At 44.3% G+C, this 22,491-nt stretch overlaps 1 protein-coding gene across 15 annotated transcripts in view; it reads left to right on the top strand.

Moving 5' to 3' along the window:
- The window catches only part of Atpalpha (sodium/potassium-transporting ATPase subunit alpha), a 161,382-nt gene that overhangs the window by 92,188 nt on the left and 46,703 nt on the right, over positions 1-22,491 (top strand). The window lies entirely within an intron of this gene.

Raw genomic sequence — 22,491 nt, 5'->3', positions numbered from 1 at the left:
GAAGTAACTGAACTAGCAAAATTCATCTTATTTCTCGTATTAGATAACTAGATATTACGTGAAAGCCATAAGAGCACAAAAAGTGACGTAGTTTCAGACAAAACAGCAGTAAGTGACATTATACCTCCAGAGAGCCAATGGAATCAGTGCTCTCCAGTGCAGTGCCGCCCTCCTCTACCGATTTCTAACCTGAAACTGTGTCTCTTGTGCGTCCAAAACGCAACCACGCAAGCATGCAGAAGATATTACTTGCGGCTGTCTTGCCTAAAACTAACTTGACATGAAAATGAAAGATGCCTTTTTCGTGTAATTGAAATAAAATCAGTAGATTTGTAATCATCCAAACGATTTCTAGGAGTCTTTTGGATAATTGGGGGCAGTTTGACAAAGAACGAGGGCTGCTTTCAATGAAGTTTTCCGGTCAGAAGCTTTCGAGTCCGCTCTCTCAAAAATGTATTTTTGCGCTTACTGCTCTCTTCGCTATCACTGAAAATACCTTGGTGCGGTTTGACGATTGCACGAGGATTCTCCAGTGGGAGGTTACTTAAAGCGTCCAGCCCACTTACAAACTGGGGCTCTCAAACTAACACCAATTCCTCTATTTCTCAGCCATTTCTGCACGGAATTCCTTGAAAATTTCAAGATCTGATCTGTGATGTATCTCGAACACATCGGTTACCTTCAAAGATCGTCGGCCCGACTAGAGTACCTATATTAAGAGAGTATGGCCACTGGGTCCCATGGAGAGGCTTAGGACCCAAAAATGGCGGTGCTTTGTTTTGGTTTTTGAGGATGGGAGGGGGGTCATTGCCAACTTTTGACGGTTATCACCAACCGCACTTGCTGCCAACCTTACCACATCTAAGATCATTTTTCTCAAAAATTGCACACGATTAGCCATAAAAGTATGTAAAAAAAGTCGCAACAGTGCATTTGGGTAAAGTTCTCGTTACGATAAGCAAAGAAAACTACATTTTGAGTCATTTTGCATTACATTAATTTATGGCGTCCGCCATTTTTGGGTCCTAAGGGCTCCTTTCAGCCTAAGATGGCTGAGCCAATCAGGGGTGGTAACCCCAGTGGCCTTACTCTCTCAATATAGGTACTCTAGGCCCGACGATCTTCGAAGGCAACAGTCAACAGTTCCATCGACGAGCCTCTTTGAAGCCCCTAGTTTGAAGGTGGGCTGGACGCTTAAGGGGTGGATCCCGGTGACGCATAGGAGGTGCGCTCAACGCTGCGGCCACCGGTGAACGAACTGTCGAATTCCAGTGCCTCGACGAAAATCCGCGGCGAACAATACGGATCGCATCGGTGGCCGTCCGGCGGGGTCCGTGACGCGCTTTCACCGGGTCCCCCGCCGGGGGGCCCCGGGGGGCGAGGGCGGGGGCGGGGAAAGCGGGCGCGTAGCGTGCTAGCGTGGCCGGACAGAAATAGACGCGACCGTGCGTCGGGGGGCGGGGGATCCCCCCCCCGGACCCCCGGAATTCGGGACCCTCGCAGGCGACACCAGACGGTGTTTTCGTCTCAGCACGCGAGTGCAACCACCAACGCAATCGCACGCCAAAAAATTACACGAGATGGACATCAGTGGGCTCATAGTCGAAATTGATAGACAAAGCGATAGACAAGACGGTGTTTTCGTCTCAGCTTGCGAGTGCAACCACAACGTATCGCACGCCAAAAAATTACATGAGGTGGACATCAGTGGGCTGATAGTCGAAATTAATAGACAAAGAGGACATAATGAGGATGGAGCGATCTCATTGATTAATTTGGGTGTTTCTTACAGACTAATTTTTAAAAATACACGAGATAGACATCAGTGGGCTGATATTTGAAATTGATAGACAAAGCTATAGACAAAGAAGATAGAATGAGGATGGAGCGATCTTATCTGTCAGTTACCACCCACGTAAGCCAAAAAATTACACGAGATGGACTTCAGTGGGCTGATAGTCGAAATTGATAGACAAAGCGATAGACGAAGAGAACAGAATGAGGATGGAGCGATCTTATTGGTCAATTACCACCAACGCAACCGCACGCCAAAATATTACACGAGATGGACATCAGTGGGCTGATAGTTGAAATTGATAGACAAAGAGGACGTAACGAGTATGGAGCGATCCTATTGGTTAATTTGTGTGGTTCTTATAGACTAAGTGAGAAAACGATGGACTAACTAAAGGGTCTCTCGTGAGTTCCCGTTAGTCAGTCTATTACCTACCTCCCGTGTGCATTTCAACCACTCGGTTCTACCGAAAGGATTCCTCCATATCCTTTTGGTCTTCTTTGTCTGTAACTTTGTAGACCAATCTCAATAATCAGCCCGCAGAGACAAAATGTGACTGTTCGGAAACAGTATGGCTCGTGCTTTTAAGAAAAAAGGCAACTTTCGTGACAATGAGCATCTAGAGAAGGTATGAATTGGACCGCGTTTAGCAGAAAGGAACTAAGTCACATCAGCTACCGCAAAATTTAACTGAACAGTTTAATTTTTTACACGAAAACGTTTGTGCGAATTCCTTTAAACATTTTAAGGAATTTGCTTCGTTCTGTGTAGAAAATTCATTAAAACTTGTACAAAAATGTCAATTATCAACCCGCAGGCCTTGTCCACACGAGCGCAGTTAGAAAGAATTAGTTCTACGAACTGGGGGTTCCCGGAATAAGTTACAGGAAAGTTATAACAAGTTCCCGGAAGAAGTTCGCCCGAAGCTCGTGTAGACAAGGCTTTAACGAAGCCAAGTTTTCGATTGCGAAGAGATTCTCGCAGCCGGGTTTTGGATCTGCCGGCAGGGCTCGGCACACCTAGATCCCTGGGGATCGGGATATGCTCTCCTGGAGCGGGCCGGGGCTCGGGGACCTTGATCCAAATAACCTCCAATTAGAGCGGCGTGACTGTGGAGTCACTATTGACTGGATCCACCAATTACGCGGAATAGGGATATGGACTCGTAACTGCTCTCGTATCGTCCGCCGCTCGCCCTCGCCGCGCTTAACGAGGTCCGCGGCCCGACGACGCGGGTTATCCCTCATTTGCATACCGCCCGCCGCTGACCACCGACCACCGACACGGCCAGCCTCGCCGTCCGCCCGGGTAACCTCGGCGCGTTGACCACGAGCCTCCGGGCGAGGGAACTAGGGTGTTCGCGCACGCCGAAGAAAAGGAGCAGGGTGTCTGCAAGTCCGGAAAGTCTGGGAATATTACTAATTTTTTAAGGTCGGTCTGGAGGTACTGAAAAAGTGCGCAAAATTCCGCAAGAAGGTCCAGGATTTTTGTCATTTATGTCGCAATTTAAGCAAGAAATTCAAATTTTTGAAATCTCTCTTTTGTCAAATGAAAATGCTGACAAAGTACTACATTTTTGTGTTGAGGAGGTACTGAATTTCTTGGGAATGCACTGTAAATGTACTGATTTTTTAAGGGCGGTCCGGAAGTACTGAGAAAGGGCGGAAATTCCGCAGGAAGGTCCGGAATTTTTTTCATTTATGTCGCAATTTAAGCAAGAAGTGCAAATTTTTCGAATTCTCTCGAATTTTGTCAAATGAAGGTACTGAAAAAGTACTGATTTTTTGTGTTGAGGAGGCACTAAATTTCTTGGGAATGCACTGAAAAAGTACTGTAAAAGTACTGATTTTTGGCCAGCCTGTTTTAGTAGACACCCTGAAGAGTGATAGACATAGGGTAACCTGGAATAAAAGCGGATACTCGCATTCCCGTCTTACGCGGAGAGGTGATTGACCAATCAAAAAATGGACTATCCACGAAATGCATTCTTGGGTCGCCCTGCAACGAACCATCCGTGCTGCAGAGTCCATTTTCTGATTGGTCCCGCAATTTGAAACGTACATGAGCGAAGCATTAGAGGGATTTCTGAAGTAAATATCTCAAAATTGTACTATAACATAATTCACCGAAACTTGGAAACTTTCGCTTAGAGTAGGCCTTTTGGAGCCCCAGGAAAATCCTCTGATAAGCCAATCAAAAAGTAGCATAAACATGACAATAATCTCCCACACTCTAAACGCTCACTTATATCATCAGCCGCGGCAACCAGTCGCGAGGCGTGAATGATCGATCATCGATATTTCCCCATTTGAAGCTGTGGTAAAAGAATCGATCATGGAGGTGTTCTTTGCGAACACCCTGTTTATCGATCCTTTTCCATAGGTTTAAATGCAGATATATAGAGTGATAGATCGCAAAACACGCCACGCCACCGGCATCGCGGCAACCGCGCTTTCGGCGGAGTTTCGAGCGAAAACCACAACGCTGGCTGGAAATGCAGCATCTAGGGCAAAGTATTCATCATTCACGCGGCAGGCGAAACAATCCATCAATTCCGCGCGAACCGCGTCTCGCCCACCCGTAAACGAATTCAAATTTTACCCCCGCCAATTTCAAAAGTCGGGGATTTTCATCCCTCCGCTCTCGCCCCTCGACCCCGCGGGACTCCCCTTTCCGCGCGGATAAATAATTGCGCCCGTTATTAATGGCGTAACATGACGCTACGTATGTAATATTTACAAGTGCTACGTCTCCTGGCTACGCGGCGGTCCGTCCCCCGGGGGGCGCTGCGCGCCCCCCGTGCCATGACCTACTCCATCAACGCTCTACCGACGGACTTCGAAAAAAATAACCGAGAGGGGTTGAACATGAAATTGGACCGCGTTTAGCAGAAAGGACTTAACCAAGCCACATCAGTTGTCGTAAAAAACTGGGCGATTTAATTTTTTACCAGAGAAGGTTTGTACGGATGCCATTGAAAATTTTGGATTTGGCTCTGTGCTATGCAGAAAATTCACTGAAATTTGCGCGAAAATCCGCTTAGCCGTGTTTGCATGTAACATTAAAGTTCTGAATTGAATTTTGCAATAGCTGATGTGGCTTGGTTCCTCTCTGCTTAACGCGGTCCAATTTCTACTTGGTATTAAGGTAATTCGGGGTAATTACCTTAAATTCCAGGTAATTTCGAAACTTCAAACACGTATTTCTCATAATTGCAAAAACTGCTCTTGTGCGCCATGTCCTCCAAGCCCCTCGTATGATCTCTGTGCGGACACCCCGGGGTAGGATGACTATACGGCCTCCGGGGGAAGGTCATGAGTTGTAAGCCAGGCAGAGGGTTCGACGAGGAAATCATGTTTCAAGAACATTCATGGACGAGTAGGAATGTACCCAAAAGAGAGTTTATTCGCTTGGCGCCACGGAGTGGCTGGCACGGAAAGCTGTGAGGCCCTACCGCGCCGCCTCCATCACCTAGCCTCTCGATTTTGAACACAGCTCCCCCCCCCCCCCTCTCGCCTTTCCGCCAACCCTCCGCCGCTCCCCAACGCTCGTCCGTAATGCATTAATGCATCGTGACATCTACCCCAGCCACACAATGGATGCTTGTCGATATCCATACTGCCGTGCCGAGGAAAAACGTCGTATGAACCTTCCGGCGTTGCCAAATTTCCTTTCATGAAACACGAATTTCCTGGTAAACTTATGAATATTTTTCTTTCAATTTTTCACTGAATTTTGTTTGTATTTAGATCTGAAGGTCCTGGAGGAAAAATATTCACATTTTCTCTCAAAAATAAACATTTCATCAAAGGAAATTTGGCAGTTCTCGCATATTCGTACGGCGTTCTTCCTGAGCACGGCAGTATACTCCGCAGCGTTGGACTTTGGCTGAGTCTGAGCGGAAAGTTTTCACGAGGAGGGTTGAAAAGAGAGCTCAGAGAGCGGCACATTTTTTCTGTAGTACAATAATTATTGAGATGGCAATACTTTCCCGTACAGGTACTCTAGCCCGATCAGAGGCGGATCCAGCAATTTGGCAACACCAAATTTCCTCCATTTAAACCTATGCTAAATAATCGATTCTGTTCGGAGCACCTGGCCCCTCTAAGAATCGATACATTTCCATAGGTTTAAATGAGGAAAATACATTGTTGCCTATGCGCCCGATGATGCACCGCGATTTAGCTACACAAGCTTCCGCTCACCTGGAGCGGCGCGGCGGCTCTAATCGAGTCGGCGCTAATCGTTCCCGGGTAATTAAGCCATCGGCCGGGCCCCATCCCCGGTGGCCCCGGGCGCGGGACCCGGAGTTCCCGGGGACCCGGCGAAGGTGACATTTCCTAGCGGACCCGGGCCGTAGACGTCGCTGAATGAAGTGTCGACCTTGTCGTCGCGTTGTCGTCGTCGCCGCTCGTTCAGCGTTCACTCATTCATATTGCATCTGTTCATTGATTAACCTGACCCTAGCCCCCCCCCCCCCCCCGCTCCCCCCGTGCCCATTGTCGATCCGCGCGTATTTTCATTCAACCGGATCGCCGTTGCGATGGTCGGGAGCATCCGCAATCTGATTGGTCTCCCGCGGCGATGCCGGATGGTGCTGGAAAATCGGCATTTCCTCCATTTCACTGAAAAAAAAAGTTACGGGCGATGTAAACATACCCTCCGCATTCCGGGCTGAGAGGCCGAAAATTCCGGGCGCAGCATCATAATTATTGTGAGGAAAGTTTATCAAAATTTGTCAGGGAGCTCAGGGAAATGTCAGGGATAAAATATCCCTGGATAATTTTTTTAAATTCTGTGGCAACCCTGTTCTTTTAAAAATGCTGAGGAATTTGCTTCGTACTATGTAGAAAATTCACTGGAATTCGCACGAAAATCGGCCCAACCGTTTTCGCGTAAAAAATTAAATTGTCCGATTAAATTCGGTAATAGCTGATACGGCTTGGTCCTCCGGCCGTGGAGGCCTTCCCTGCGGGCCATTTAGACATTACCGTCCGCGTTCCGGGCTCAGAGGCCGAAAATTCCAAGTGTAGCACCTGGACCAATCGAGGCTACGGCTCCAGCACCCGGAACGGACGGTATATTTGTATACCCCGTAACTTTTTATTCAGTGTTCGAACCCGTGTAAAATATCCGCATTTTATCGCACGATTTGGCAGACTTGAGCCCAAGAGAGTGATTCGAAGTGAAATATTTCACTGAAACTGCTGAGAGTCTGCCGAAAAATGGGCGTTTTTGTCACTCTTTTTGGGGAACCGAGGGCTTCGGTTCAAATGTATGATTTAAAAAATTTCAAAATCGCAAATTTCGGGGACTTATCATAGCCCTTTCACTGGTTTGAAAATTAAGTAAAACGAGGAACATATCGGGGGATGAAAAAATCCTTGGTAAAAATTGGCAGTAGAATCTGTGTTCCAAAATACCATAGACCCACAGCCGGCTATAAGATTTCCTATAGCTTTTATAGCCGGCTACACAATTTCTCATAGCCTTTTATAGCAGATGGCGATTAAGCAACAGCCAGGTGATAAAATGTATGCTAATCATTACTAATTACGGATGCTAGGACTTAGTGAGTTTGTGGAATACTGCTCTCTTTGTGGGCCGTAGTATCTTGATTTATTTTGCGAGGAAAGCTCCGTACTTTTGATGGATGCCTGCCATTACTAATATAGAGCGCCTTCAGTTTCGCATGATACTGTGCAATACCTCTGGTGTGAAATAGTTGCTTCAAGCGCCGTGGCAGGCGGGCAGCCAGCGCAAAACACGCATTGGCGCCTACAAACCCAACAGGGATACTTCACGCGTTGCGCAATGCGTGAAGTATCATTGTTAGGTTTGTAGGCGCCAGTGCGTCGCCGCTCCGCTTTGTGATAGGCTGTAATATTTAATCTGGCGGAGTCAGCGTTATTCAACTCATGATTTTGAAATGTTTGCACATCCTGTATGGTTTATCCTCATTTTAATTGATGAAAAAATATATGTATTAAAGGAAAATATAATGTGTGTTTTGTAAATATTAAGGTGGTTCCGTATCAAACTTAATGATTTCCAAAGCACACGAATTTCTACACAATTTCTTATAGCCTTTTATAATCGATGGCGAAAAAGCAACAGCCAGGCGATAAAGTGTAAAGCCCGGCGATAGGAACTATAGCCCGGCTGCATAATTTTTTATCGCTTCGTATAGCCCGGTCGTATGATTTTCTCCGCATTCTACAGCCAGCTATATGATTTTCTGTAGCCTTCTTTAGCTCGCTATGAGAATTCCTATGATATTTTGAAACGCAGCTCTCATCGCCTATTTTTACCAGGGACTCCAAACATTACATTCGAAAGGTTTGCATGGGATCTAATGTCCATACTCCACGGAGCCATCTCTCGCGTCATCTCTGCCGCATTGTGGATCGTCAGCAGGAGAGAATCAATCAAACCGTATTGTTTTTTCCTGTGTCACTCCCCGATTGCCAATAATAGCCGATCGTAATGAATCCGTTCATCAGTGAAAATCAATTTGAATCCCGTCGCAAAGTCATACCCGGTCGCTTTTGATACACGATTTGCGCATCTCAATGACAACCAAAATTCAGCGACTTCACAATTACTGTTCCGTCAATTGCACGCCTTGCGCGCATTCTGACTGCAGTAATTGCTTTTGGTCGCAAATTTAAGTTGAGAGTGATGCACGGTATCATGAAAATGGAAATATAGCAAATAAAATTGAGCTATTTTTTTAAAAGCAAATGAAGATCATAATGTCTGTAGAACTGAAAAATCAGTATTCGTTGGGAAAAAAAACATTTTTCGTGAGAGAACGAGGGAAAATGTTTTTCTTAACTGTGTTGAGGTACCTTCTAATTACCATGATGGAATCAGAAACTCTGGCGTTATTCTTTGCAGCTGCATGAATAGTGCATTGTCATAATGCAAGTTCATTTTGTTTCATCTGAAAAGTTGGTTTTCGAGGTTTCGATCGCGTAAAATGTTTTAATAACCTCCAAATAAATGAAACGCAGATTTAAATGATCTGACCGACCTTAATGAGCATTAAATGTTTCATACTTAGAGACGTATCTTTCTTGCCACTAAAGAGTCCAGTTTCAAAAGCGTCTATTATATTCCCTAAGTTGGGTTTTCTAATGAATTATATTGAAAAGAATAATTTAACAAGCAGAGTGCTTTTAGTAATTAATTTTCCGCTACGAAGTCAGTTCTATTGACGTGGCAACCTTTTTTGATATCTCTTTCTTGTATCCGTCCTAAGTTCGCTCTTGTTTCAACCTAATTACTTCAGATTAACTTAAATCTCGTATCAAGCAAATTATATCCTGTGGAAAATATCTGTCTCCACCCTTATTAAACGTAATGGAAACCTCTTCTAACTCAGTTTTATTTCAATCCCGAGGGAAAGACGTAGCTGCAATAGCTTTCATTCTTTCAGTTTTAAGTGAATTTCCATTGCGAAGAACCTGTTCACAGCCGGAGTGAGTAGTGTGAAATTCGAGTCGGAAGTAGGTGAGGAACCTGGGATTGAAAAGGGAATAAACGGGGTTCATTCTTTGATGCATGGAGAGAACACCCCTTGGCTGCGTGTTAGATGAAAGTTGTTGCGGTTGAGTTGTTTTGACTCGTGAGCAAAGGGGAAGCAGAGGAAAAAAGAATATTCCTGAATCAAGAAACTATATATTCATGATGAAACTATAGGAATGCATATCTGGTTTGCTGTGTTTCAAAATCTGCGATTCATTTTTATTTAAAAAAAGAGAACAAAATGAGGCCGTTGCTTGCAATTTTATTCTTATTTTCCCACAGAGAAGAAAAATTAAGGAGGTTTTTCGAAAAATGACGATGAGCACTTTCCTATTCAAACAACTATTTCTATACAACTACTTCCCATTTTCTGTAAGTAATACAGGAATCCTGCAACGTTGCAAACCGAGATATTCGCACTTGCAGTTTCACCGTCGATATTTGGACGTATTTCTGCCAAACGGAACTATGTGCATTAAAATATGAGCCCTAAAACGCATATGAATACATGCATAACAGGGCTCACGTCATAATGCACTTAGTTCCGTTTGGCAGAAATTCGTTCATTTGATTGAGAAACGCGATTTCATTCAAGCAAACTATCAAACAAATTGCAATTTTCTGCAAGCGTGCAACTCTGCCGCATCTGCAGTCAGATTTACATTTAGTTTCCTCTTTGTCTTTTCCGCCATGTTTCATCCCAAAGGGATTTTCATCACGTTTATTTTCCAAGCTCCCAGTTTTTTCTTCTTCTTTTCCCCGTTGTTGCGTTATTTAGCTCTCGGGTTTCCAAAGGCCCGTGCTATTGTAGTCATAATGCCCGTGTAAGTGGGTTAAAAGCTCCCCTCCGCCCATTTCAATTTTTGCACGGCTCTTCCCGTTCGGACGTTTCACCTTTTATTCTCGAAGCCAGGTTTTTGTTTTAACAATGGCGCCTTTTTCCGGAAAGAACTAAAGCCCGCCCCTACTGCAAATGTCCTAAACCGAGGTCGGTGCTTACTTTTTAATGCATTTTTCGATCATCCGATTTGTTTTTTGTGCAATGTAAGCACCATCGTACAAAATAATGGTACACCGAGAGAAAAACTTTGGTCCGAAGGAGTGAACTGTTGTTCACACGGAACATCAAGTTTATGGTTCTGATAACCAGAGTATTTGGTAAAAAGTAGGAGCCTCAGTGTGCCTAACTAAAGTCCCAGTCACTTGAAGTAAGGATGAGGGGCTTGGAGGACAAGGCGCATAAGTGCAGTTTTTGAAAGAGTTGAGATATTGGTGATTTTAAGTAAAACTATAGTCTTAATGAATACGCTTTGAAAAATTCGCTCCCAAATTCCAATTATTACGCGTCAAAAAGACAGTTTGAACTTTCTTTTCACCAGAAGGATCCATGTAATTTCGAAACTTTAAACACGTATCTCTCGAATCAGCCAAAACTGCACTTGTGCACCTCGTCCTCCAAGCCCCTCTGATGAAAGAACTCTATGAGCGTAAACTTCGGTTATCTAGACGGGAGAGTACGGGCGTGTCAAAATATGGAGCTCAAAGGGCTCAAAAGGGCAGCCAACTTCCTAACACGAAAAATGCCGCCACCAATCTTCAGATTCCAATATTAAAGCATAAGGGGCCAAGAATGTGTATAAATGAGCGTTCTTCCAAAAAAAATCGTTAATTCATGCAGAAATTAAGACAAACGTGTGCTTTAAAAACGACGGGTCTTAACAGCTGTTTAACAATGAATCACTCTGAATAATTTTAATTCATAGGTTGGCTGCCCTTTTGGGCCCTAAATGCTCCATGACCTAACCTCAAAATTACCGACGTGACCGTACTCAACCTATATCTCTAACCCAGACTGAAAACTTTAGTTTTCCATTTGAACCGAAGTCGTTTTCTCCGTTCCGCATCCCCGCATTAAACATCGTAGGAAACGAAAATGTCAGAAAAAAATGGAGCACCCTCTAGCGTAATTGGTTGCTCCATTGAGGGTGCAAATTCAGAAAAACGTCATGAAATAAAAAAACACTGTGATATTACACCCACGAGCAGCAACGAATGGCTCCACTTCCGAGCGGGTTTGAAAGAAGGGAGACCCAGTCGAAAAAGAATCCCTGCGAGGGGGAAAAAAATCCCAACGCCATCCACAGTGAAAACGGTGGAAGGATTGAATGGAACGGAATAAACAAGGTTCTCGCCGTGTTTTTCGCATGAAAAGCTCACACCTCCCCGTCCCGCGAGGTTGGAAATGCTTTCACCAACCTCTGTAAGATGTCAAGATGGATATTAAAGAGTAATGAATCGTGTATTCCCTCTCTCCCGACGACCACTTTCTGTCCTCCGCTTGTCTGTAGTGAATCTACCGTAAGCGAGACAGTGTCTCTTTCGTTGTCATTAATTTAAAGAGAGAAAGAACCTGGTTTTTAAATGGTAGAAAAGTGCTGCGAGGAGTACCTAGCACCTTGAGAACATTTGAACGGAGCTGCGGGTCCATAGAGATATGAAATCACCGAACCAACAGCTGCAGAGGTCAGGAAATCTGGAAAATGCCCTACGAAATTATAAAATAGGGAAAGTTAACTGTGGTCAGGAATTCATTTTCAGTTTCAAGTGTGCGCGGTAAATCAGCGTAGCATTTTGCTAGGGCATAGCATTTTGCGCCATGTTAGGGTAATCATGAAATTTTTTATCGATGAAAAAAAAGGTAAGGGTTTTTTCCCAACTTGGGAATTTTTAATTAATTGTGGTAGTACCCCAATAAATTAGGTTGAGGTGCAGTACTACCACCCTGAATTGGAAATGCACATGTCGCCCAACAAATATCGGTTGTAACACAATTTTAGGTGATGACCCCTAACACTTTTCTTCCGTATCCTTCTCTAAAGATTCAGTGAATTGTGGCTCTTTTTGCCAAGGATTTTCTCAATAATCTCAGGAGATAGGTACCGGAGAAAAATCCAGCATATAGTATCCATATAAGTTTTAACGATAGAAATCTGAAGGGAAGGTCGCCATTTTACTTAAAAGTACAGTTCTCGAACGGAATAACACCCCCTGCGGCTCTTTTGCCTGCAGTGACGTCAATTTTCACGCTCTCAAGCTTCACTCAGATGTCTCGTGTTTAAACTAATAAGATGAATTCTGTTGGTTCAACTCAAATATTCCATCTGAATTCGATTAAACCAAGATTGCTACAGGTAGGGTTTACCAGGAAACGTTAGGGAAATCGACAAAAATGTCAGAGAAAAATTGTTGGGTCACTTCCATCCGCCGTCTAAAATAGATCCGACGTTTCGAACAGCCCATTTTGCTTGAAAACCATTACGAATAATGTCTTGTCTATTAATCATCTGGCATATCTTCAATTATCAGGGGATTTCACCAAAATCTGTGAAGGAAATCAGGGAAATGTCAGGGAATTTCATTCTCTAAATTCTGTGGCAACCCTGATGAAGTATTTATTCTATCTATCTTACCATCTAACCCGATAAGATGGATGCCGTTGTTTTAACTCAAAGATTCCATCTGAATCAGACTAAGCAAAATTCGAAGGAAACTCATTTTCGAAAAGTTTAGCCCCTCGGCTCTCTTGAGTAAGACGGCAGAATACGAATCATCGGGCGAGACGACTTGAGTGAGATCTCGGACGTCGTGTTGGACGTGAAGGTGGACACCGGAGCCGACAAAAGCGCGACGGGGTCGTCGGCGGCGGTGGAGGCGGCCGGGCCGGGCACTCGGAACCGGCCGAGACGGGTAATTGAATTACAAGACAGAAACTCGGTTAATGAGTCCGCCGGCCGAGCCGACTCGCCAACTCGGAGTCGAGCTCCGAGCGCGCCTTCGCCCGCGGAGCCCGACGAAAGAGGTTACGGCTGTGCTCAGCAGTTTGCCGCTATTGATTTTTCCAGGCGCCCGCGCACGCGCCCCCCCGCCGCCCGGGCTGCAAGGCCGGCCCCGGCACCCGGCGAGCCGCCGCCGCAGACCCAGACACCGTCACCTTTCCTGTCCAGCTCCGATTTCAACCCCCCTTCGCCCCCCCCCCCGGCCCCCGATGCACTGCCCCCATCCCCCCGTTCCCGGCTATCTTCGTCGTCGTGTACGATGTTCGCCGGTCCGGTGTTGTCCCGCCTCGCGATTCGTCCCGGTTGATGGTCGGGAATTTTCAGGTGATTTCAGGGCTCACTGGAAAAAAAAAAACCGTTTGGATCTAGAGTCCAGACTCTGAAAAACATTAACAAGGAGAAATACTCTTGATTCAATCGGATTTTTGCTAAAATCAAGAACCAAGCCTCTTACTTTGAGCGGATTTCCTTTTGATTCAAGCGAAAATCCGATTGAATCAATAGTATTTTTTCTTGTCATTGTTTTCAAGAGTTTGGACTCTAGACCCAAGCTACTTTTTTTGCCAGTGTTGCCACAGTCATGGAAAACTGGGAAATGTCAGGGAATTTTAGAAAGTCAGGGAAATGTCAAGGAAAATGACATAAATGACGAAAACGTCAGGGAAAATTTGTTAAATCACCTTCATCTGCTTTCTAAATTGGGTTTCAGATTTTGAACAAGAAATTTTGCCTGGAAACTATTTTCAATTATGCCTTCTGAACCATCCGTCACATCTCCCATTTTCAGGGAATTCCACCAAAATATGTCAGGGAATCGTCAGGAAATTTCATTTTCTAAATTTTGTGGCAACCCTGTCTGATGATTTCTGCCATGCTAAGAAGGAACGCCGTATGAGCCTTTTGACGTTGCCAAATTCTTCCTGTGTCACGCAGGGTCACTATTAAGATACATAGTCGATTGTTTTCGATTCCTGGGGACTCGGTCATCCAATGTAAGCGAAGAGGACAGGAATTATCACGTATTGTACATCGCCATCTTGGCTGAAAGTGTACTCTAAGGAACTTTCTACACCCTGTTCAGTCGTCTTCAAAACGCCCTCGTGTCTCTTCCTCTTCGCCGTGGTAAACAAAACGAGCAGTGACCCGCTAAGACGGCGTTCCTGTCGCCGAAGCAAGGATGAGGAATCCGTGAACGTGTTGACTTTTCATCACCTTGTTTTCCGCGGGTCAAGGTTCCCGCGATGCTCCCCACATATTCCCGCGAAGCCTCCCTCCAGCTCTGTGTTGTCTTTTCATCAAAGAGTCACGTCGGGCCCTTCCCGAACTTGCTCATCAAACTTGGAGCCTAATTGCTCTTCCCGCCCGCGCACGATCCATCGTCGCCGGAGGCCAACTTTCGGGAGGGGGGGGATTCGGCAACCAGCGCCCTGAAAAACCCGCCCCGGGTCTCAGATCCGTGAAGACGAATTGATGTCCCTGTCCCGAGGTAATGGAGATGTTGCATGTGTGAGGAATTTGCGATTTGACTATCAATACTTACGTAAAAGTTCGCGAGAAACACGATGGTGCCACTGGTTTTCTCTGAAATCAACTCCCAAGCTCAAAAAAAGCTCTCAAGTTGAGACCAAAATGGAGGGGATATCCCACGCTATCTTGAGAGTCCACCTCTACACCAAGACAAACTCTCCATGCAAAGATAGGGAGCATATACATTGACAGGGCTGTCGTGTTTTCAGTTTTAGAATCCCCAAATAAGTTGGCAGCCCTGTCAATGTATTTGCTCCCTATCTTTGCATGGAGAGTTTGTCTTGATGTAGAGGTGGACTCTCAGCATAGCGTGGGATATCCCCTCCATTTTGGCCTCAACTTGAGAGCTTTTTTTGAGCTTGGGAGTTGATTTCAGAGAAAACCAGTGGCACCATCGTGTTTCTCGCGAACTTTTACAAAAGAATCAACAGTCAAATCGCAAATTCCTCACACACGCGACATCTCCATTGATGTCCCTGTCCCGAGGTAATTCTACATTTTTGTAGTTACCGTGATGGAATGGATTAGCTGCGCTGGTCACAGAATGGTGTTTTGATGCTTGATTCTTGTAGATCAGCGAAAAACAGTAAGATCTGTCCGAACAGCAACTTTCTTTGTTCAATTATAAAGGTATCGATACACGACCAAATTCCGAACCAATTCCGATCAAAGTAGCCCAGTTGATGACTGATGATCACCATGAAACAGTCCGCTTTGATCAAAACTGGACCGGCCGTCAAATTTTGATTAGGATTGTGTGCCACCACTCATCATTTCTTGCCACACGAAACATTTCTGCCAGGTTTTCATTTGAAAATTAGGCGAAGTAACGATTTTAATATTGATGACTCCCGACACTTTGATGATAATTGGTTCGGGAATTTGATCGTGTATCGAGCACTCACCAGAGATATCGCGCTTCGAAAAATTCTGTTCAGGACGCCATCTACCGCGTATGCATACCACCCGCCTTGGCATACCACGTCTACCAACCTCAGGAACTCTAGCTCATGTCTCTGTGCATACCGCAATCTTTTCTATCCTGGGCATTGGCGGATGCAGCAATTTGGCAACACCGGATTTCCTCCATTTAAAACCTATGGAAATGTATCGATTCTTGGAAGGACCAGTGCTCCGCCAAGAATCGATTATTTAGCATTAGTTTAAATGGAGGAAATCCAGTGTTGCCAAATTGCTGGATCCTGGATTAATCAATCGACGATACACTCATTTGCACTTCAGCAAATCTACAAATATGCATGCCATGTTCAACCAGATTCCATCGTTCACGCCCTTGAAGGCTAGTTTTGCCTATTTGCAAGATAAAGGCAAATCCACGAATACTAATTCCCAGCGAATACCGCTCCTCTTCTGAATTTCGAACTCCCTTATTGGCTGGCGTACGTGTCCTCATGAAAGAAGGTTCCTCTAAAGTCCGGATCAATCGGGCACCCCTTTTTGGAATCGCCGCACAGTGGATCGAGGCGATCGGAGAGATTGGACTTGAAATTTTTGACTAAAACTGCAAATTTTAATGTGTAATTCGTCACATTTTAAATTGCAAGGGATGCTTGTGGAAGAAAATTTCACGAGAAAACTAGAGTCCCTTTATACTGAGAGTCAAGACAACGCCCCCTCATGGAGTCACAAACGGGAATAAAGATTACAGAAATTGAACGTTTTTCGTAATCTTTGATCGGCCCATTCTCAAATTCCTTTCTCCGCCCCTTCCCTCATTCCGTTTGTTCCTTGCCGAACCCGTAATTCCCCGGTCCATTCCAGACTATAATATTTGCAATCGGTGAAACTGTAATCTTTATTCCCGTTTGTGACACTGTGGAGGCCTAAAATACGGGAACCAATCAGAAATGGATTCACATTGTCTTGACTCTCAGTATAAAGGGACTCTAGAGAAAACCAATGGAACCACGTCACTTTTCAACGTCAAAGTTTTATATATACGGAGTTATAAGCGTTTAAAGTTTCCATATTTTGTCCGACCTCTCCTGGTGACTCGATCCACTGTGCATCGACACTTCTTTGATGTAGTTCAGCTCGCCATTACCCGTTCAGACAAACGAAATTCAGTCCTAGATCCTTCGAGCCTGGGACTGAGCCGCCAAGCAATCAGTTCAGTTGAAATGGCCGTCCCTTCGTCTGACGTCATCGGATGTAACAGGAGCGTCTTGCATACTAATCCGGGAGCAGCCCCCTGGATCCAGATTCGCGACTTAGCCGTGCAGAGGCCGGCGCGGCGTTGCCGTTGATGGTATTTAAAACGGGATTTTTTAACATCGATGCGTGTTTTATTCTCCGTTTTGAATGGGAGAGCTGACCGTGAGCCGGCGCAGCGGACAATTGGCGTCAATTGTGAGCGACGAACACAACCGGCTCGAATCGGTTGACGGTCGATTTCGCTTGCACCGGATTCGAAGTAAGGTGAGAGCTTGTTTAAGGTCGCGTTGCCGTGTCCACCACGTGCACTCGTTTTACTGCCGTTGCCATGGGATGGGATCAAAGTAGAGCTTGAGCGATGCGGGGAATGAGACCAGGTATAGTGGAAAGAAATCAAGCTGGGGAATGTTTCAAACCAGAATTTCTGACAGTCTGTGAGGTGCAGGGTCGCTGGCAGCCTAGGAAACCGGGAAAGTCAGAGAATCGGAAAATTTTTGAGTCAGGGAAAGTCAGGGAATCAGAAAATTTTGAAGTCAAGAAAAGAGAAAAGTGTCTGAGGAATGGCGGGGAGTTTGGAGATAAAGGAATTATGTCAACCCCGGGAAATACTGGAAGAAACAGAGAATCCACGACTGGAAATAATCAGAAAAATTCAGAAAATCCACATGAAAAGTCGAGAGTTTTCACGATTAGCGTGTCGGCCCGTCGACTTCAGCAAATGTCTCTCGGGAGAGCTCAAACAACTTCCTTGTGCCTTTTTCCATTATTCAAATCTTCGGAGGAGAAAATCGTGTCCACATAAAAACAAAGAAGAATAATTTGTGGAACACTCATTGAAAGGGCATGGACACTTATGCATTAGTCGGATAACTTGAAAATGCAGTGTTGGAGTAAAAATGAGCTCCTCTAAAATATTTACGTATCTATTTTTTGTTTCGTTGAAATATTAAATTCCAACGGTGCCAAAGAACATTAGAATCGAGGTGCGAGGAGGGGAGGGGGGCTCCTATCCCACCGCCTTTAGGGCCCTCCCTAAATTACGAAACGCGCTTTTTCGGCATTTTTGAGCCCCCCCCCCCCTCTTACACCGCTTGTGTGACACATGTCCCTATTCTGTAACAGGTAAAAACAAAATGACGAAAGGGCCTCTTATCCGTCCGTCTGTCGGACGGAACAAGTTGAATCGCAGGTGTCGGTTTCGATAAGGCGATCCATTCATTTGGATTCGCCTTCATTTCCCAAGGTAGGCAAAACGAGCCCTCGAGAACATGAATGGTGGTATCTGGTCGGACGAGTAATTATTCGATCCGCGGGTCGACCCCATCCGGCGACGATGGCGTTGGCGACAAACGGACCTTTGACGAGGCAGCGGGCGGCGCGATCGAGCAGCGCACGGTAAACAAAGGCTGAATTAATTAATTCATACAAGGAGCTGTTGAATGTTGATTGTGCGCCGCTGATTGGTCAATGAGACAGGAATGCAACATCCTGTGTCGTCAGCCACCGCGGTAACCGTAACCGCCAATCATCCGCCGACTTGAGCGGAAACAGCGTAACGCCAAAGGGAGCGGTATGTAGATGAGCGGTTTCTGATTGGCTCGGCTGGCGTCCCGTCGGCACTTGGACGTGGAGTCCCTGAGCCAGGAAAAAAGTATCTCGGAGACCCTGCAATCCTACACCGGCTGCACAAGCAGTCCAATCACAGCGTGGCGACAGTCCACAGCAAAACAATGAATTGGTAGCAGTTTCCGATTTGTTTATACCAGTTGGTAAAATATGGCGTCGAGATTCAAAGTATAGAGAATCTCCGTTATTTTGGCGCAATCCAACTCAAATATGATTTAAAACTCTTCACGAATCATTACTTTCCTCCCTAAACCATATTATTTTCGAGAAAATTCATAACGAATCGAAGGTGTAGAAGTAGTGTGTACAAATTAAGATTTGGGGCGCCTTCAATTCGAGTGATACTTCCAGCTTTGCCGGAGAGTTAGTTTAGTTGCGTGACCTAACTTAACCCAGCTTGACTCTATTGCGATGCGATCACTGCGATCAGTTCCCGAGCTATGTGATCAATTAGAGTCATGTATCCTTGAAAAAACAGTATCGAGACCCCACATCGGCCGCACAAGCAGTGCAATCACAGCGTGGCGACAGTCCGCAGGGAAAAATGAGGTGGTGGCAGTTTCCGATTAGTTTAAGTGGTAAAATATGACGTCAATAATCCTGCAAAATCTGAGATTCAAAGTATAGAAAACTCCGTAATATCCGTTGTTTTGGCGCAATCTAACTCAAATATAATTTAAAACACTTTATGAATCACCATTTTCTTCCTAAACCTCATTATTTTCGAGAAAATTCATGACAAATCGAAGGTGTAGAAATTGTGTGTACTAATCAAGGATTGGGGCGCCTTCAATTCGAGTGATACTTCCAGATTTGCCGGAGAGTTAGTTTACTTGCGTGACCTAACTTGACCAACTTGACTCTGTTGCGATCGGTTCCCGAGCTTTGTGACCAATCAGAGTCATAAACCTCTAAAATAAAGTATCTCGGAGACCCCACATCGGCTGCACAAGTAGTGCAATCACAGCGTGGCGACAGTCCACAGCGAAAAAATGAAGTGGTAGCAGTTTCCGATTTGTTTATACCAGGTGATAAAATATGCCGTCAATATTTCTGCAAAACCTGAAATTCAAAGTATAGAAAACCTTTGTTGTTTTGGCGCAATCTAACTCAAATATAATTTAAAACATTTTATGAATTATTCTTTTCTTCCCTAAACCTCGTTACTTTCGAGAAAATTCATGAAAAATCGAAGGTGTAGAGATAGTGTGTACAAATTAAGGATTGGGGCGCCTTCAATTCGAGTGATACCTCCAGCTTTGCCGGAGAGTTAGTTTAGTTGCGTGACCTAACCTAAACCAACTCGACTCTATTGCGATCGCATTACATAAGGATTTGGGCGCCTTCAATTCGAGTGATACTTCCAGCTTTGCCGGAGAGTTAGTTTAGTTGCGTGACCTAACTTAACCCAACTCGACTCCATTGCGATCGATTCCTGAGCTCTGTAACCAATCGGAGTCATAAATATCAGGTATATTCAGTTACAGCAAAGACTGGATGTATTCTCACGTTGCAGAAATCCACAATTATTTTTTTTATGTATTATTATTTTACAAGGAAACCTATCAAATTGTTTGTCTCGAAGTTCTCCCCGAGTTTTTGTAGGTTTGGTTGATAAGTGCTATAACGGCTCCTGTTCCATCGATTTTTAGTTAAACTCGGTAGTAGGGGGTATTTTTTGAGGGGGAACTAGAATTTTTAGTCAAATTTTCAAAATAAAAAATCCAAGATGGCGGACGTTACCTAACATGCTATCCCGGCTCCCGTTCGATCGACTTGTGAAAGTGAAAACGACTTGTGAAGTGAAACACGGTTTCAGAGGACACCATTTGACGGAAAACGCTAATTTCCAGTCAAATTTTCAAAATTCCAAAATTCAAGATGGCGGACTTGGCATATAGTGCTATTTTGGCTTTTCCATTTATTTTCTATTCATTTTCAGAATCAATTTACCCTCACTGGACACAGACCTCAATATGCTCCTCAACACTGATGTGTTAAAACCGCTTGTTTACATTCTGTTGTGCTCAAAATAAACGCCGTATGAACAACATTCACATTTTTTTCAAAATTATTCCGTTAACATATTTTTTCGAGGGGAAACGTGCGAATATTTTTCAGTGACATTTTCTGTTTCAGCAGATTATCTTGTAAAGAAAATACTCCAAAACTTCAAAAGAATTTTTTCTCAAAATTTTCCAGAAAATTCGTCTGTTATCAGATTTATATTTGCAATGTCCTTATTTTTATACGGCATCGCATTGGCGTTCGCTCTTCGCTCGCATAAGTTGCCCCAAAGCGTTTATTTCTGTCTGTGAACACGGCAACCCTGCAACTCAATGCTCTCGCGTGTATCAGTATTTCATACCACACAAGTGCGTCCACTCTAATTAATTTCTGTCCCCGTGTTTGTCCATTTGTGTTTACCAACCTCATCGCCTTGTAACGCCTCTGTTACCTGTCCTTCGCGCCTTCGCCCCAACTCACCCTCTCTATCTTGCCCTTATGTTCTGTTCCCATGCTTTTTTCACGGAGCCGAAGTATTTTAAAGATCCCTTGCTGGCTATCCGCACAATGTCATCGAATTGGAAGAAGATTCAGTTTTTCAGGTGTTCGGCGTTTCTCTTGGTTTAGGTGCGCAGAATAATCACAGTATTAACAGAGAATATTTAATATTTTTTTTAACACAGTATTTTTGCTAAAAGAAACTATGGGCATAGGGTTTGCGGGCAATAAGTTTCTTTTAGCATAACTACGTTCAATAGGCTTTTCTGAACGGCTTTCAATAGGCTTTCAACGTTGGCTCGATGTCGTGGCGTTTATCAACCGATTCAGCGTTCATCCGCGTTTTTCATTTTTAATATTTTAGTTTTTCTTTTATTTTTGCATAGTTTTGATTTTTTAAACGGCACCTATTTTTCTCTGATATGCTGTTTCACTTCTTCGTAGGGCACGGGTATAGATAGTAATGACCGATTAATGTCAGGTTGAGCCGTCTCTAAAAATTAGTTTCTAATACCATAAGTCTCGTTTGCCAAGAAAATAATTTTCCTAAAATGTATGTTGCTGCAGATTAAGTAATATTCGTGGATTTGATCGCAGAAATTCTAATGAGCGTATTTTTTTAATACTTCGCAGTGTTTTTCGTTTTTCTCGGGTATTGTAAAAACCTGCCTTCTTTGAAGTTGGAAAACCTTGATTACGCGATTAAGGTAAATCATGCGCTCTCGTTTGAAAATTTTCATCAATGAATTACTATTATCCCTACATGTTTAAAGCTGTATAAAAGAGCTCCGCTGACTGCGGGCTGATTATTAAAATAGACAAAGCTATAGACAAAGAGAAAATAGAGGGTCCCCATGATGGATGCTGGTAGTTGTAATGGACAAAAGAGATGAGTAATAGACTATCAGCAACCCATGAGACGCTCTACATTTAGTCTATCATCTCCTCTTTAGTCCAAAGAAACCACCCATTTCCACCGCAGTACGATCGCTCAATTTTCCTTTGTCTTATTTTGTCTATCAATTTCAATAATCAGCCCGCTGTCGGGCGTTTCTCCAATGCCAACGCATTGAAGCTTTCGCCTTGTTTTATTTACATTCGGAGAGTGGTTGTGGATTGTGACAGTGATGGGAAAAATCAATAGTAACCCAAATGCCCATAATTTCCTTTTTGAAGGAGGTTAGCAAACGATCCACCCCGGTCTGGGCGCCACACAGTGGATCGAGTCAATAGGAGAGGTTGGACAAAATTTGGAAACTATAAACGCTTATAACTCCGCGTTTATACAAAACTTTGAGGTTCTAGAAGTGGCTCCATTGGTTTTCTCGTGAACTTTTCTTTCAGAAGCATCCCTTATAATTTAAAATGTGACGAATTAAACATCTAATTTTGCAGTTTAAGTCAAAAATTTCTTGTCCGATCTCTCCTATCGACTGGATCCACTGTGCGCCACACAGGGCCGTTCGACTTCGAGCTCTATCTGAGCGTCTTTGCCGA

Source organism: Bemisia tabaci, chromosome 8, assembly GCF_918797505.1.
Source record: "Bemisia tabaci chromosome 8, PGI_BMITA_v3".
NCBI classification, from domain to species: Eukaryota; Metazoa; Arthropoda; class Insecta; order Hemiptera; family Aleyrodidae; genus Bemisia; species Bemisia tabaci.
This window is presented reverse-complemented; position numbering and strand designations above follow the sequence as displayed.